Raw genomic sequence first — 17,500 nt, 5'->3', positions numbered from 1 at the left:
TCTGACAAAATACTCCTCCTCCCCTTTGCCACCAGAGACCGTTGACTCTCCACCCCAATCAGCATGGCGACCTACATCATTCTAAAGAAGGACTTCAGGTGATTTTATTCAGCCCAGGTGATGGACTCTGGTCTGAAGTGGCTTTTGATCGATCGGCCCCAGGAGGTCACCCATCCCCCGTCCTGTTCTCATATAGCCGGGCATCACACGAAACACCTCGACGCTGACGCCGACGCCGACGCCGACGCAGCTAGACTCCAGAAGTGAATTCTCGTCCCTTCATATGTAAGCCCCTTTGCTCACACCTGATGGTCCCGCTTCCTCACTCACGAACTTCATCGTCATAATGACATTTTTTTTTAGAAATTCTGTTTCAGCTAGCGCCAAATGATTGTATTGAGATCGTGGTATGGGCTGTGGATTGTTGAGGGGTTGGAGAAGCTTAGGAAGGGAAGGGCGAAAATCCTTTCGCTGAGTTTTCCATAACAAAATGTGTGTAGTATGCCATACTATTTCTGGGGACGTGTGGACAGAAAATATGGGTGGATAGATGAATTTTCAACCAGTCAACCACCCATGCACAATCCTGGGCGTGGAATGGGACTGCAGTGGGTGTGGGAACTGCCCAAACTCATAAAAGAATAGAATGCTATAAGATAAAATGAGATAATATAATGAAATAAGATCAAACAAAATAGAACAAATGAATAAATAGATAAATTGGCAAATGAATAAATGAAAGAATAAATAAATAATTAATGAAACAAGTCGCTGATAAATGACAATATCATAACCGTACGTTTCGTGTGACCAAAGATTAGTTAATTTTTTTTTTTTTTTTTTTTTTTTACTCCGAGGTTCACTTGCTGTGTCGGTCGTACTTTGGGCAATGGATTCCAGGTCCATTTCGGTTCCAGATCCAGCCTCAAACTGATCTCGAGCTCTCTTGACGTCACCGCCGGAGATGAACACCGTGATCTCATGAAAAATTCTCTCTCTCTCTCTCTCTCTCTCTCTCTCTCTCTCTCTCTCTCTCTCTCTCTCTCTCTCTCTCTCTCTCTCTCTCTCTATTCTCTCCATTCTCTCTCTCTCCATTCTCTCTTCATACTCTCTTCTTACTCTCTTCTTAATCTCTTTTTTCTTACTCTCTTCATACTCTTTTCATTCTTTTTTCTTTTACGTGTTTTCCACCCTGATGCGTCCTTATTCTCGTCTATCCACCCTCCCTCCCACCACCACCCACCTACCCACCTCTCGTTCATTTGAAATAAATCGACTGCCGGTCATGCCGTTAGCCGAGACAGTGCATCGCTGAGTCAGTGCTGAAGGTTAGGCTAGTTCATATGCTGTCTACCTTCTGTCATCTCACCTGCAGGTACATTAATATCTCTCTCTCCCTCCCTACCTTCCCTCTCCCCCTATTCACCTCCTCCCTTACCCCCCCACTCTCATACTCTCCCCCCACCCTGGAGATGCGTTCTTTCAATTCACACTCTCAACTCTGTGGCCCTTCCTCCAAGCGCGCTTGTCCGCATTCATCACCATTTCATCTTTGTGTTCGTTCAGCCAGCTTTCCTCTTACTCAAATCTAACCACCCATTCAGCTACCCACCCCCTCCTCCTCCTCCTCCTCTTCCTCCTCCTTCATTAACACAACCACTCCCTCCGTCTGTGACTCCAGGCTCGTCATTCATTCGTTTGTGAGGTGACTGTGTGTTTCTTTATAGCTTCATACATTTATTAATTCGCTCATGATGCATTCGCTTTGCATTCGCTTTGTTGGTCATGCACAGCGTGTTAGTCATGCACAGCGTGTTATCTTTATTTGGATGTTTATTCATCACTGACGAATGCATCAGTACAAGTTCTTCGTCAGATGTAATTTCTACAGACTTGTTTATTTACTCCTGTATATGTATCGATATATGTGATTATTCACTGCATGTTTTCTCCACATTTACCTTTATTTCTTTGTTCGTTATCTCGTTTATCCATCATTCATTCATTCATTCATTCATTCATTCATTCGATTTAATCAATCATTTATTCATCTATTCAATAAATGGACCATTCATTTCACTATTCCTTCAGGCAATCAATCGTCAATTATTTAACTAATTTGTTCATCCATCACTTCATTCATCACACATCCCTTCATTCATTCATCCGTTCGTTCACTCATCCACGAAGTAATGTATTCATCTCAATTTCCTTATCTATTGTGTTCATTCATCTCTCCGACATTACTTTATTTGGCTAGTCCGTCTCTCGGTAGGTCTGCCGGTCTGCCGGTCTGCCGGTCTGTCGGTCTGCCGGTCGGTTGGTCAGTCATTCAGTCAGCCAGCCGGTCAGTCTGTTAATTGAACCAGTCAGTCAATGAGCTAGCCATTCAATGAGCCAGCTAGTCAGTCGTTCAGTCGGTCCATCAGTAAACCAGTAAGCCATTCAGTCAGTGAGCCAGACACTCAGTCAGCCAATCAACAAGCCAGCCAGTCATCCAGCCAGCCTGCCAGCCAGTGAGTCGCCCAGTCAGCCTACCACAAGCCAGTCACCCAGTCAGTCACCCAGTCAGTCACCCAGTCAGTCACCCAGTCAGTCACCCAGCCAGTCACCCAGCCAGTCACCTAGCCAGTCATCCAGTCAGTCACCCAGCCACTCAGCGTACCACCAACCAGTCAGACAGCCAGTCATTTAATCAGCTTGCCAGATAGCCAGTCAGCCTGTCAGTCAGCCAGACAGTCAGTCAGCCAATCAGTCAGCAAAACGGTCAATAAGCCAGCTGCTAGCCGGTCAGCCAGCCACTCAGTCAGTCAGCCAGTCAGTCAGCCAGCCAGTCAGTCAGTCAGTCAGTCAGTCAGTCAGTCAGTCATTCGGTCAGTCAGTCAGTCATTTGGTCAGCCAGTCAGTTAGTCAGTCATTCGGTCAGTCAGTCTGTCTGTCAGCCTCCAGCCAGTCAGCCAGCCACTCAATCAGTCAGCCAGTCTGCCGCCAGTCAGTCAGTCAGTCTGCCGCCAGTCAGTCAGCCAGCCAGCCAGCCAGTCAGTCAGTCAGCCAGCCAGTCAGCCAGCCAGTCATTCAGTCATTCATTCATTCAGTCAGTCAGTCAGTCGGTCAGTCGGTCAGTCGGTCAGTCGGTTAGTCAGTTGGTTAGTCAGTCGGTTAGTCAGTTGGTTAGTCAGTCGGTTAGTCAGTCGGTTAGTCAGTCGGTTAGTCAGTCGGTTAGTCAGTCGGTTAGTCAGTCGGTTAGTCAGTCGGTTAGTCAGTCGGTTAGTCAGTCGGTTAGTCAGTCGGTTAGTCAGTCGGTTAGTCAGTCGGTTAGTCAGTCGGTTAGTCAGTCGGTTAGTCAGTCGGTTAGTCAGTCGGTTAGTCAGTCGGTTAGTCAGTCGGTTAGTCAGTCGGTTAGTCAGTCGGTTAGTCAGTCGGTTAGTCAGTCGGTTAGTCAGTCGGTTAGTCAGTCGGTTAGTCAGTCGGTTAGTCAGTCGGTTAGTCAGTCGGTTAGTCAGTCGGTTAGTCAGTCGGTTAGTCAGTCGGTTAGTCAGTCGGTTAGTCAGTCGGTTAGTCAGTCGGTTAGTCAGTCGGTTAGTCAGTCGGTTAGTCAGTCAGTCAGTCATTCTGTCAGTCAGTCTGTCTGTCTGTCTACCACTTAGTCAGTCAGCCAACCAGCCTACCGCCAGCCAGCCAGCCAGTCAGTCAGTCAGTCAGTCAGTCAGTCAGTCAGTCAGTCAGTCAGTCAGTCTTTCTGCCTGTCTGTCTGGCAGCCGCCAGCCAGTCAGTCAGCCACTCATTAAGTCAGCCAGCCAACCAGCCAGCCAGCCTGCCAGTCAGCCACTCATTAAGTCAGCCAGCCAACCAGCCAGCCAGCCTGCCAGTCAGCCAGCTAGCCAGCCTGCCAACTAGCCAGTCAGTTAGTCAGCCAACCAGTCAGTCAGTAAGTCAGCCGGCCAGCCAGCCAGCCAGCCAGAAAGCCACCTAGCCAGAAAGCCACCTAGTCAGTCAGTCAGTCAGCCAGCCAACCAGTCAGTCAATCAGTCAGTCAGTCAGTCATCCAGCCAGCCAGCCAGCCAGCCAGCCAGAAAGCCACCTAGCCAGTCAGTCAGTCAGTCAGTTATCAATCGGGCGGGGATCAGTCATGCTGCCAGCCAGTCAACTAGCCAACCAACCAATAAGCCAATAAGTCAGTCAGTCAGTCATTCATTCATTCATTAATATTTAAGCTATATGCACCGTACTTCATTCTTTTTAGATAAATCTATTTAACTCCTACCATTCACGAATTCGTTTGCTCTTTCATCCACCCACACATTCTAATATCATTTCATCCATCCATTAATTCATTTGGTTGTTTATCTAATCCATCTATCTACCCATTCATTCATTCATTCATTCATTCATTCATTCATTCATTCATTCTCTCATCCACCCCTGCCCCATCCGTCCACCCATTCGTTCATTCATTCACTCGCCCATTCATTCAATCGGCCATTCCTTCCTTCCTTCCTCGCCGCCCGTGGGAGGAGGAGGAGGAGGACCCTCCGACCGACGATGCCTTATCTTAATGCCCGGTCTTAAACCCGTGTGCCCCGTAGTGGCAGGGGTGGGGCGCGGCGTTGCTTGGCGGCGGCGACGACAACGTGAGGTGTTCTTCTGTGGTGATGGTTGTCCGTGCCGGTGTCGCATGGGGGGGTGGTGGTGGTGGTGGTGGTAGGGATGGCGGTTGATGTGGTGGTAGGGATGGCGGTTGATGTGGTGGTAGGGACGGCGGTTGATGTGGTGGTAGGGACGGCGGTTGATGTGGTGGTAGGGACGGCGGTTGATGTGGTGGTAGGGACGGCGGTTGATGTGGTGGTAGGGACGGCGGTTGATGTGGTGGTAGGGACGGCGGTTGATGTGGTGGTAGGGACGGCGGTTGATGTGGTGGTAGGGACGGCGGTTGATGTGGTGGTAGGGACGGCGGTTGATGTGGTGGTAGGGATGGCGGTTGATGTGGTGGTGATTGATGTGGTTGTGGTGGTTGGTGTGGTGGTTGGTGTGGTGGTTGTGATTCTGTGGTAGTTGTGGTGGTTGTGGTGATTGTGGGGGTGGTGGGGGTGGTAGGGAGTTGTAGGAAGGAAGGGTGGAAGGGAGGAAGGATGGAAGGGAGGGAGGATGGAAGGGAGGGAAGATGGAAAATGGGAGGATGGAAGGGAAGAAGGATGAAAGGGAGGGAGGATGGAAAAGTGGGAGGAAGGACGGATGGATGGATGGATGGATGTATGGAAGTATGGATGTATAGTTTGAGGGATTGAAGGATGGATGGATGGACGGATGGATGGATGGATGGATGTATGGAAGTATGGATGTATAGTTTGAGGGATTGAAGGATGGATGGATGGATGGATGGATGTATAGTTTGAGGGATTGAAGGATTGAAGGATGGATGGATGGACGGATGGATGGATGAATGGATGGATGGAAGTATGGATGTATAGTTTGAGGGATTGAAGGATTGAAGGATGGATGGATGGATGGATGCATAGTTTGAAGGACTGAAGGATGGATGGATGGATGGTGATGCCGAGGGCGCAATGCTGTCATGGATGTCATGGCCAGGACGGCAGCATCCTGATGTCACGTAGGTAACTGCGCGAGCGCGCGCGCGCACGCACGGAGGCGGTGTGTATGTGGGCGTGACGTGAGAGAGAAAGGGAGAAGGAGAAGGAGGGAGAGAGAGAAGGAGGGAGAGGGAGAGAGAGAGGAAGGGAGAGGAAGGGAGAAGGAGAGGGAGAAGGAGGGAGAGGGAGAGGGAGGGAGAGGGAGAGGGAGGGAGATGGAGAGGGAGATAGAGGGAGAGGGAGGTAGAGGGAGGTAGAGGGAGAGGAAGGGAGAAGGAGAGGGAGGGAGAGGGAGAGGGAGGGAGAGGGAGGGAGAGGGAAGGGGGAGGGAGAGGGAAGGGGGAGGGGGAGGGGGAGGGGGAGGGGGCGATGCTGCCACTGCCACGGCCCGTGGTGACAAACAAGCGGGACTCGAGGCCACCCAAGCCAAGAGGAGACGGAGGAGGAGGAGGAGGAGGAAGAAGAGGGGGAGGAGGAAGAAAAGGAGGAGGAAGAGGGGGAGGAGGAAGGAAAGGAGGAGGAGGAGGAGGAGGAGAAAGAGGAGAAAGAAGAGGAGAAGTATTAGGATGAGGAGGCGACGTGGGCGGATGGCGCTTGTTAGACTTGGGTTTAGTATTTCAAAAGTTCAAGATCCAAATGACCCCTTCGGTACCGAGAGGCGTACCACGGAGAGGAATGAAATAGTCTGACAGCAATCAGGAAAGAATTAATACTTGCTAAAGAGAAGTTGATCAGACATTCTATCCGCCAATCAATCCGTTACACTAAGTCTCTCGTGCAGGAGACCCAAGGCCCCCAGGTAACCGGCAACAACCACAAGTGAAGCTCATAGGAGGTCACTCAGGGAGGAAATGTTTTGTTGTTGACTAGGAATTGCTAGTGTGGGGCAGTGTAGGATAAGGTGTTTAGTGTCTTCAGTTTGGTGGTTATATCTAGATTGATTCTGTGATAGGATGAGATGGGTGAGTGGGGTTCTTACATAGAACTGTGTACCTGTCATTTTCTCCTATTAATCTTTCAATAAGTTTGGACATAGTGGATAGTAAAGAAATTGTTCTGTAGGATGCAGATTCTTTCAAGTTATTTGGTTTTTATATTGGTATTATGCGAGCTCTTTCTCAGACAGCTAGATTTTTATTGTGCAGTCAGGAGTGATAGGATAACAATTTAATATTTTGTTGTTATTGGACCGAAGTGGGTGGATGTCTGAAACTCTGTCTGGGCTTTTGGTATAATAGTTTTCCAGTTCCTTTATTAATTCATCTACATCTTTCTTGGTTAAGGGAATGGTAGTATCTATGACTGGTTTGAATTTTCGTAGTAAGCTTGAAACTTTTGTTGACGTTACATTGGTGTTTTGGTGATAGTATGTTACCTTGGTTTGCTACAATTGCTTCATGGGTGGGGAGAAGTTTTTATCTTATTTTATTTATCTATTTCTTACTAGTTTGCTTTTTTTATTTATTTAATTAATTGATTAATTTATCTTTATCTGTTTAATTAATTGATCTATTTACGTACTTATTTATTCATTTATTTATTCATTTATTTATTTATTCATTTATTTATTTATTCATTTATTTATCTATTCATTTATCTATTTATATCTATTTTTCTACTTCCCTCCACAATTGTTTATCTGCTTTCCCATATATCGTATTTGTTTGTTTTTTCCATATCTCTTTCTGCCTGTTGTTTATTAGTTTGACGATTTTTTTCCATTACTCTCATTGTTCTTTTTCTTGATCTATCATATCATGTTTGTTTTTTATGTTAATTTTCTTTTCTTTAGAGTGACTATCTCTTGTGTATAGTAGGGGATGTTGCCTTTTGTGATGCGTCTTTTGCTTGCCTCCTGGATGGTCACTCATATTTCACTCTCTGCTCTAAGGATGGGAGTTGGTTTGGGTCAAAGGTCTCCAAACGTTTCTCTATATTCTCACTGTATTTTTGTCTTTTTTATGAACGCTTCTTCTGTACAAGATTGCATTTCTCTTTTAGTTCTATGAGTACTAGTCTCAACGGAAGTTTGTATGGTTCTCCTTCTCCTTCTCCTTCTCCTCCTTATCCTTATCCTTATCCTTCTCCTTCTCCTTATCCTTATCCTTATCCTTATCCTTATCCTTATCCTTCTCCTTCTCCTTCCCCTTCCCCTTCCCCTTCCCCTTCCCCTTCCCCTTCCCCTTCTCCTTCCCCTTCCCCTTCCCCTTCCCCTTCTCCTTCTCCTTCTCCTTCCCCTTCTTCTCCTTCCCCTTCTCCTTCTCCTTCTCCTTCTCCTTCTCCTCCTTCTTCTCCTTCTCCTTCTTCCTTCTCCTTCTTCTTCCCCTTCTCCTTCTCCTTCTATTTCTTCTCCTTCTACTTCTTCTCCTTCTCCTTCTCCCTCTCCCTCTCCCTCTCCCTCTCCCTCTCCCTCTCCCTCTCCCTCTCCCTCTCCCTCTCCCTCTCCCTCTCCTTCTACTCCTCCTTCTCCTCCTTCTTCTCCTTCTCCTTCTCCTTCTCCTTTTTCTCCTTCTCCTTCTCCTTCTTCTCCTTCTCTTTCTCTTTCTCCTCCTTCTCCTTCGCCGCCTCCTCCTCCTCCTCCTTCTCCTCCTCCTCCTCCTCCTCCTCCTCCTCCTCCTCCTCCTCCTCAGCCTTCTCCTTCTTCTCCTCCTTCTTCTTCTCCGCCTTCTTCTTCTCCTCCTTCTTCTTCTCCTCCTTCTTCTTCTCCTCCTTCTTCTTCTCTTTTCTTCCTTCTCTCTCTTTTTCTTCTCCTCTTCTCCTTCTTTTCTTTTTCTTCTTCTCCTTCTCCTTCTTCTCCTTCTTCTCCTTCTTCTCCTTCTTCTCCTTCTTCTCCTTCTCCTTCTTCTCCTTCTTCTCTTTCTCCTCCTTCTCCTTCTCATCCTTCTTCTTTATTTCTTTTATTTTTTCTTTTCTTCTTTTCTTTTTCATCTAACTTTTCTTTTTCTTTTCTTTTTTCTTTTCGTTTTTTTCTTTTTTCTTTTCTTTTTCCTCTTTTTTCTTGGTTTTTTCTTTTCTTTTTTCTTTTTTCTTTTTTCTTTTCCTCTTCATATTTTCTTCCTTTTCCTCTTCCTTTTCTTTTTTCTTCTTAATTTTTTCTTTTTTCTTTTTCCTTTTCTAAATCTTTTTCTCATTTTTCCTCTTTATTATTCTTATTTTTACCTTTTCTTTTTTCTTTTTCTTATTGTTCTTTTTCACTTTTCTGTTTTTCTTTTTCTTGTTTTCTTTTTTCTTTTCATTTTTTCTTTTTCTTTTTCTTTTTACTCTTCCTTTTCTTTTTCCTTTTCCTTTGCCTTTTCCTTTTCCTTTTCTTTTTCCTTTTCTTTTTCCTTTTCTTCTTCCTTTTTTTTTCTTTTCTTCTTTTTTCCCTTTTTCTTTCCTATTTTCTTTTTCCTCTATTCCTTTTCTTTTTTTCTTCCTTTTCTTATTCTTCTTTTTCTTCTTTTCTTTAATCATTTTTCCTATTTTTCTTTTTACTATTGTTCTTATTCTTATTCTTTTTCTTCTTTTCTTCTTTTAATTATTTTTTCCTATTTTTTATTCTTGTTCTTTTCTTTTTCAGTTTATCTTATTTGTTTATTTTTTAACCTTTTCTTTCTTGTCATATTCTTTTTCTTCCATCTCTTTCTTATTTCTTCTTACTCCTTTTTCCTTTTTGCGTCTGACTTCGTAATATTCTGGAGAGTCTCGTGCTGGTTTGTTTTTCCTACTGAGTAAATTCGGCAATAATAGGTTGGTTTGTATATGTAGGAGGGGCGGGTGGATTGTGTGGGCGCCTCCTCCTCCTCCTCCTCCTCCTTCCCCTCCCCTCCTCCCCTTCCCCCTCCCCCTCCTCCTTGGAGGGCGAAAGACGTCGTCCTACTTTGGACATGAAGCCGTCGTGGCGTCAGTCGGAGGACGAGGGCGAGGTCTTGAAGACCGCTGGTGGAACTTTGGATACAAACACGCGATGTCGTCGTCGTTGTTGTTGTTGTTTTTCAGGGCGAGGGAACGAAAGAATCAACGGGCGGGTGTGACCAACTTGAGACGCAGGCGGGGGGAGGGGGGAGGGGGGGGATGTTAAGCGGGGTTCAGCCCTGACATGAAACCTGGTCGTAAAGGATGCGGGCGTGAGAGTTGTGGCATGTGGGGGGCGAGCGTGAAGGGGCGGGGGGGAGGGGGGAGTACGGGGGTGAGAGTGGGTGTAGGGGGGAGGTGAGAGGGGGAGTTCGTGCTTAAAAATTCAGGTAAGAAGAAGGTTATTGCAAGAAGACATGAGAGTGTTGGCGTGAATGAATTGGGATGAGTGTATCATAGTCTAGATACAAGAGTGTAGGTGCAAGGTGGCGGACGACAGGTTGAGGGGGATGGGGGTGGGGGGTGGTGAATGGGGTTGGTCAGGTCTGAACCTCTTGGAACAGCATTTATAAAAGTGTCTCTAAGTGTGTGTGTGTGTGTGTGTGTGTGTGTGTGTGTGTGTGTGTGTGTGTGTGTGTGTGTGTGTGTGTGTGTGTGTGTGTGTGTGTGTGTGTGTGTGTGTGTGTGTGTGTGTGTCTGTATACAACACTGAATGGGTCCCAGTGACTAGAGATACTTTCTTATCAACCATAATGCACTTTAATTCTAAGCCATCAACATTGGAAGAACCGTGGAGGCACATGCAGAAATTGAAACGTGGTACGCCCGAGGACTCGAACCTACGGCCAGCACGTGACCAGTGGTTGTAGTGACTTAGACCATCTCTTGATGGTGTAATGGTCTAAGTCACTAAGACCATCTATTAATGGTGTAATGATCTAAGTCACTATAAGCACTGGTCACGTGCTGGCTGCAGGTTCGAGCTCTCGGACGTACCACGTTTCAATTTCTGCATGTGCCTCCACGGTTCTTCTGATGTTGATGGCTTAGAAATAAATTGCATTGTGGTCGATAAAATTATATAATATGTGTATATATATATATATATATATATATATATATATATATATATATATAGTGTGTGTGTGTGTGTGTGTGTTGCTATGAAGGTAAGACAGATGAATGGAAAAGGTGTTCTCGCTCCAACCCGCGTTTCTGTACCACCTTTTCCATATATGTATATATACGTATGTATATATATATATATATATATATATATATACAATGTGTGTGTGTGTGTGTGTGTGTGTGTGTGTGTGTGTGTGTGTGTGTTTATGTATTACAAATTTGAATGTGTGTATGTATGTGTGTAAGAATATTTCGGGAAGAGGCCTAGTTGACTGGAAGAATTGATAACATCAACAGCAACAATGGCACTGTTGAGCGTGTACTAAAGCTTTTCTTTATCTCTTAATAGCACATTTTTGGAAAGGCGTTAGGTTGTTGGGGAGGAACCCAAAAGGTAATCTGAACCATTAATCTCTCTTTATTCTCCTAGACCTCTCTTTACCGTCTGCGGTCTTCCTCAAGGAGGAAAAGTGTTACAAGTATTTTGTCAGCAATAAAAAGCGCTTCATTCCTTGGGAAAGCATTACACCGAAAAAGTATAATAGAAGTGGTAAAGTTAGAATTTAAGTGGGTAGCAAAACAGGGAAATACAAGTTAAGTGCTCAGCGTTTTTTTAACCGGTGATTGTTCTCCAATTAAAAAGGAAAGCTGAGTGACTTTATCGGTAGGAATGTTACTAATTTCCCTAGAATATCGACTACATAAAACATGAAGTCAGTATCTCATACAGGGATATTACAAGTGGATACAGGAGTTTATGTACAATATGTGCACTGAAAGAGGGCACCTTACAAGAACTGTGGTCAATAACCATGCGTACCCGAAAGTAGCGATGGTATTGATGGCTGATGATGGACATTTCATTACCTGATTTGAATTCGTCAACTGCTTAGGAGCAGGATTGTTACTGTAGGCCGTATGTTGATGAATAATCTTTCCTGATAAAGGCTCACGGATTCGACCATTATAAGGCGACGCGAGTCATAAGGTTTGAAAATTATCCAAACACACAACCCAGTATTGAACGACAATTGCAAGCCTCCCAGCCTCCCGTTCCAAAAAGTCAGTATCATCTATGGAATTGATTGCCCCGTCGGTGAGTGTCACTACCGCACGTCGCACATTATCATGACTTCCATGGCTCAAAAAAAAAAAAAAAAAATCGTACCTTCCCCCCCCCAAAAAAAAAACGGCTCCATGAAAAAGTATATGGAAAATAAGCACAACAGGGTTCATTAAAAAAAAAAGTCGCACCTTTTCCCCCAAAAAAGGCGCCATGAAGAAGTACATGGAAAATAAGCACAACACGGCTCATTCCAGACTAGCACTTAATGAAAAGTCCAGGACCATCTACTGACGAAGGATCGTGGGCGTGAATGTGTTGACACGAGGTTGGGGGGCGTGACTAGAGGCAACACAACAAGTTACGAGGAACCAGTTTATACATTAGGTGCCCATCCCCTCTTCTTCTCGTCTTCCAGCTCCTTCCCCTCTCCCTCCTTCCTTCCCCTTTACCCTCCCCGCCCTTCTCTCCGCCCCTCTCCAAGTTAATAGTTTTTCTTCTGATATTCCTCACTGCATTCTTTTGTATTGTTTCCTCTCTTATCTTCAGCAATAACTATTATAATTATTTTTTTCCAACATCTCTGAAGTTATCGTTGTTGAAGAACGGGTTCAGTTATTCGTACATTTGTCCATTTCACCGTTCCTTAACTCGCCATGCCTCCTCCACCTTCTTTCCCCGTCTCCTATTCCCCTTTCCCATCTCTTTCCTCGCTCTGATTATCTTCCACTGACATCATCCCCCACCCCCCAGTCTCTGATCAGTGCATTCTTCAGTTCAGATGCATACTTTTATTGATTAATTCTTTTCAGGCATTATTTTCCTCGGCTGATGGGAGAGGAGGGGGACTCTTGAGTTAAAAAAAAAAAAAAAAAAAAAAAGGAGCAAAAATAAACTCGGTTTTTAGCTCCTCGCATCTACCCTCAGAGCGATCATAGTTTTTCATTCAATTACTATTTCTCCAATCATTTCAACATTTATCCTAGCTGATGAGGCTTTTAATCTTGAGCACCTTCAACACAATATTCAATCCCAACCCGAATGGAAGTCTGTCATTTTAGCCAAAACAAAATATGTAAAGAGTTTCATGATGGTCACTTTAACCTCTTCAACACGACTCCCTCCTCTACCCACATTGACCTGGCCCGTCCCGTGCCCGCTTGTATGAACTGAGATCTCCTGACGGCTTAGCCAAAACAACGTCTACGGGCGAGTGTAATTTAAAGGTTGGTCTAGAAGCATTACGTGTGGCTAGTGTTGAATTACCCTCTCGTAGCTTTTTTTTTTTTTTTTTTCAAGAACGTCCACTCCCGATACTCGACCTCTCCCACCATTCGCTGCAGTAGCTATTTTTTTTATTCTGGCTAATGCCGGCAGATGGTTGTACAGATACTTTTGTTGATGCTCTTGCTCAGGGGCAGACAGCAGACATGGTCCGGAATGGGGTCTCAGTGGGTCGCGACCCCTTCCTCATGTCCTCAGAATCCTCCTCTCAATTGACTGCAATCGTCTTCTGGTACAAGCCAAAACAAAGGCCTAAAAAGTGTCTGAAGATTAAAATGAAGAAGAGCATACAAGGTCCAACAAAAGATGACAGCCCTCAATCGAGATGGAATTCACAGCCACCAAAAACAATTTCCTCTCAGGAACAGTCTTTAGAAGTACACATGATGCTTCTGCCTGCCTGTTAACCTTCTTGAAAGCATGCCTGATTTTTTGCTTCCCTGCCTGATTTCTTGCTTCCTTGCTTGTTTGTTTGGTTTCCACCCTCGGCTATTCCAGCCACAGACCCTTCCCCCGCCCTCCCTCGACATTGTGGCACCTGAGACCAGTTTTGTTCTGCTTCACCAGCGCTTCTGTGCTGATAAACATCATGGCGTCGACGTCAAGAGAAGAGCCGAGAGAAGGTTCTAGTACTAAGTAGGCTTAGGAGGAATTCGATCGATGTTGGAAAGAGGGTCTTTGGGTAGACAGAACGACGACGGGCTCAATAGAACAACAGAACGAGTCGGCACTGGCACTGATAGGATAGTTCCCTTTTTCAGTCTAAACAAAATCCAAAGCCCTTTACTTCTTTTCAGGCTCTAAATGCATCATTTTAAGACAAAAACTTTTTGGGAATAACTAAAGAAACAATAGTTAACGACATGAAATTGTTTCAACTTTAACCTATACTCGAGGCATCCTGCCGCAGAAAAAAAGCCTTTGACGAAGACCAAAATAAAGACCAAGGGAGTTATGTTGGTCATTAAACAAATGTGAGAAATCATTCAGCAAAGGAAAACTCGGTCAGCTAATCCTTTATGCCCTTCGCGAGAACAAACCATAGTTTACTACAGTGATGTAAACGTCAAAAGAGGTGCTTTCAACACTTCCTTCTCTTTGGGTGCCCCCTTACTCACCCCATGGATGAATAATGAAAGCATCTAATGGCGTTCTTTATAAATAAAAAATCTACCCCCCTTCTTTAGCACGATGCCTATTTTTCAGAATTTGTTTCAATTACAACCTTCATTCTAGTCTCCTTTTCAGTGTGCGGGTGTGTGTTTGTGTGTGTTGTGTGTGTGCGTGTGTGTGCATGTGTGTGTGTGTTGTGTGTGTGTTGTGTGTGTGTTGTGTGTGTGTGTGCATGTGTGTGTGTGTTGTGTGTGTGTTGTGTGTGTGTTGTGTGTGTGTTGTGTGTGTGTTATGTGTGTGTGTGTGTGTGTGTATGTGTGTGCGTGCGTGTGTCTATACAAGTATCTGTCTTAGAGTCTGTATCTGTCTTTTTCTGTATCTGTGTCATTGTCTGTATCTGTCTGTCTATATTTCTGTCCACCTGCCTGCCTGTTTGTCTGTTCGTTTTTTACTCGCTTCGTTTCTATTTTCTTTCTCCTTTTCTGCTGGCGCCCCCAACCTTTCATTTGACCCATCTTCCATGTTTTCTAACCCCTTTCCTTTTTAATTTGTCTCTTCTGTCCTCACTTCCATTCCTCTTTCCCCCTATCCCTCCAACCAATATCTTACTCAAACCTTTGCCCCCTTCCTTCACATTTCACTTTTTTTCTCCTCTCCTGTGTTCCTTCCTCGTTCTCTTCATACCCCAACCACCCCCATCCCCTCTTTCTCTCCTTTCTCCTCATTCCTTCCTTCTTACCTTCTCGACTGCGCCCTACTCTTCTCTTGCCTCACCTATTCGCCGTTGCATGTTTCTCCTTCCATTCCGGCCTTCGCCCCCTTGCCCCCTCGCCCTGTCCTTCACTATTTTAGTGCCCCGTCCCTCCCCACACCCACGGGACCCTCCCTCTGTTGAAACGATGTGCCTCGACCCCGTAGCTTCCCAGTCCCCCTCCTCCTACCATCCCCCCCACACTCCCACTCCTTCCCTCTCTCCCTCCCTCACCCGCCCAACCCATAACCCAAGGCAACCGAGCCCGACCCAATCAGCGACTCGTCTTTGAGATAGCCAACACGAGAAATACTGAATATTCAATAGCAGGCGAGGCGAGTACTCAAGGACAAATGAGCATCAAGTTTATTTTCGAATGGATTCTGATGGCCGAGAGATTGCTGGTGAAGCCAATAGACATGGTCCGGTGACTTGTTGGAAGGCAGAGAACAAATGGAAATGTGCACATCAACGTCTTTGAGCATCGGGCTAAAGATGAAGGATTCTAGGAACCTAAGCGACCAAGCACGACTTGGCGTCATGGGCTGGAGACTAAACGATATTTATCCCTGAAAGAGGCTGCGCCCCCTTCCAGAAAACAACAACAATAGCATCAGAAACAACAGCAACAGCAACAACAATAAAAACACCAACAACAACCAAAACAACAACCAAAACAACAAATCAAAATAACAACAACGAAAAACACAAACAAACAACAGGGCTCAGAAAGGCGGGACTCTTCAAGATATGAGGATAGGAAGCCACTGTATAAGGTAATGTGTCTTGTAGGCATTTAGGAATTATGAAGTATACTATTTCTTTACCTTGGTCAGACTGAGGTGGTTGATATCCATCAGCTTACAAGAAAACGAGTCCGTAGAATGTTGTTCTTCGGGAACTGCAAACGTTAACACGAGGAAACGGAAACTTATGAAGGTTTGTGCCTATAAGTTTGAAGAACAAATGACTAGTCATTTGATAGGTTGCCTACCAGATTCTCGGACGGCGGCTGCCAGCGCCATCACTGCTCATTCATGACACCTGTCTTCAAGCGCGCTTGTATTTTCCCACGTGTCTATGGCATACATCTTTGCACTGCTTTCACACAGGTTTTCTGCTGCTCTAGGAGAATTCTTCACCACCCACGTACCTTTAACCTCTTGTATGTTGGCCTAGAAATTCAAAGACTACAGGAAAGACAATAAACTACTCAAATGTGCTCTGCATATCTACAAATCTATTAATACGGCGAGGATTTTATTTCAGAGCCTGCAAACAACAAACCAAACACACTAGCGTCCACATACAGCCATAAAACTTACTGTTTATGCGTAACCATCCCATTCAAAGCTTGTAAATAGCTCGATACGAGGCGCTACTAGGGCCATAGCTAGTACCTAGCCATTTGTAAACTATTGCAAAAGATAATTCAAGAATCCTTTGAAGGCTGTCGTCAACAATTCTTCAAAAATTGAAGACTATGGAGACTGCGCGGATGCATCTACCCATAAACGATTCTGGTCCATAAGAATGGTGAATAAAAATCAGGTACCGGCCCCTCGGGTTCATCCCTCTTGGTGAATGTGAGACGGTGGGCTGATTGTTAGTTTCCTTTCGGGAGCATTGTGTCGTCTGGGGGTTTTTCTCCCCCCCCCCTTCCCCGCTTGGCCTTAGTGCGACCACCTGCAGGGGGAACTCATCACCATATTACGTTTACGTTCAGGTCATCACCCAGCAATGAAAGAGTACCAGTACGGAATTGGTCTTGCAACAAACACGAAATCTTCTGGATGTAGCCATCGCAGAAAACGCTGTATATTATACTACATTGCCCTACACTCATTCACTCCAGAAAAAACAGAATCTCTTCACTTAATGACCTTTAGGATAAATCGGTAACCGTGACCTGTTCCCTGGGGACCGCGGGTCTCCTGCAAGAGAAATACCGGTCGAAATATTGATTGACATTTATATGAATTTTTAGAATTTGAGGTTTACCTTATCCAGGAATTAGATCTTTGTTTTTTTCAACTGGTATGTGTTACAAAGAACTGCAATGAAAATTAGTTTAGAATGCTATTTCTTAACGGGAAGAACATTGGAAAAGAGATACATGGATAAAACTTGATATTTTGAGTATTTCTCAACATGGTCACACAGTATCCGCATCGAAAGTAAGGTAATAGTTATTTTCAAAAACGAAAGAATGGAAAAAATTAAGCCACGCATATTATTTATCACCCTATAAAATATGTTTTTTTCTAGTCACCTTAATTTTTATAAACAAGAAAGAAGCCTTTAGCGTCTAGATTTCGATCTCGTAGTTACCATATATGACATCTGCCATTCTGAACACAGGTGAAGTCAGCCTGAGAACCAGCTAAGTGGTCTTTGGCCTGAACACAGACTTCTCATCCCTTCAGGATATTCTATTTCCTATTTAGCAACGGCTAGAAAGACAACCAATGAGCACAAGGCCTTCCAATGTCAGTCCGCTACATTGAATTCTCTCACAAAAACTTACTCTACGGGTGGTGCACAGCCGGGTATTTGGGGGAGTTCCTCGCAAGCTGTAAGGAGGAACAGATTATTTTGTGGAAAGCCCATGGAAAAGAGCTCATTCAAAGGACACACACGCGCGCGCGCGAGCGCAAGTGTGCATACACAAAAGCACACGCACATTTGCGCGTGCGTGGTTTGCTGTTGTAATGAAACTTCAAGGGCTTGTGATGA

The 17,500-nt window shown here is 44.9% G+C and overlaps 1 protein-coding gene across 4 annotated transcripts in view; it reads left to right on the top strand.

Moving 5' to 3' along the window:
- LOC143021430 (uncharacterized) overlaps nucleotides 1–17,500 on the top strand; it is a 254,274-nt gene that overhangs the window by 215,788 nt on the left and 20,986 nt on the right. For 2 of the 4 annotated variants that reach the window (XR_012965990.1, XR_012965989.1), the window contains exon 4: nucleotides 36–285. The exons of the other annotated variants lie outside the window; for them this stretch is intronic. The gene's annotated coding sequence lies outside the window, so the exon portion shown is untranslated. The remainder of the gene's footprint in view (nucleotides 1–35; nucleotides 286–17,500) is intronic. 4 annotated transcript variants of the gene reach the window in all.

Source organism: Oratosquilla oratoria, chromosome 42 (assembly GCF_046742065.1).
Source record: "Oratosquilla oratoria isolate Oo_2021 chromosome 42, ASM4674206v1, whole genome shotgun sequence".
Taxonomy (NCBI): Eukaryota; Metazoa; Arthropoda; class Malacostraca; order Stomatopoda; family Squillidae; genus Oratosquilla; species Oratosquilla oratoria.
This window is presented reverse-complemented; position numbering and strand designations above follow the sequence as displayed.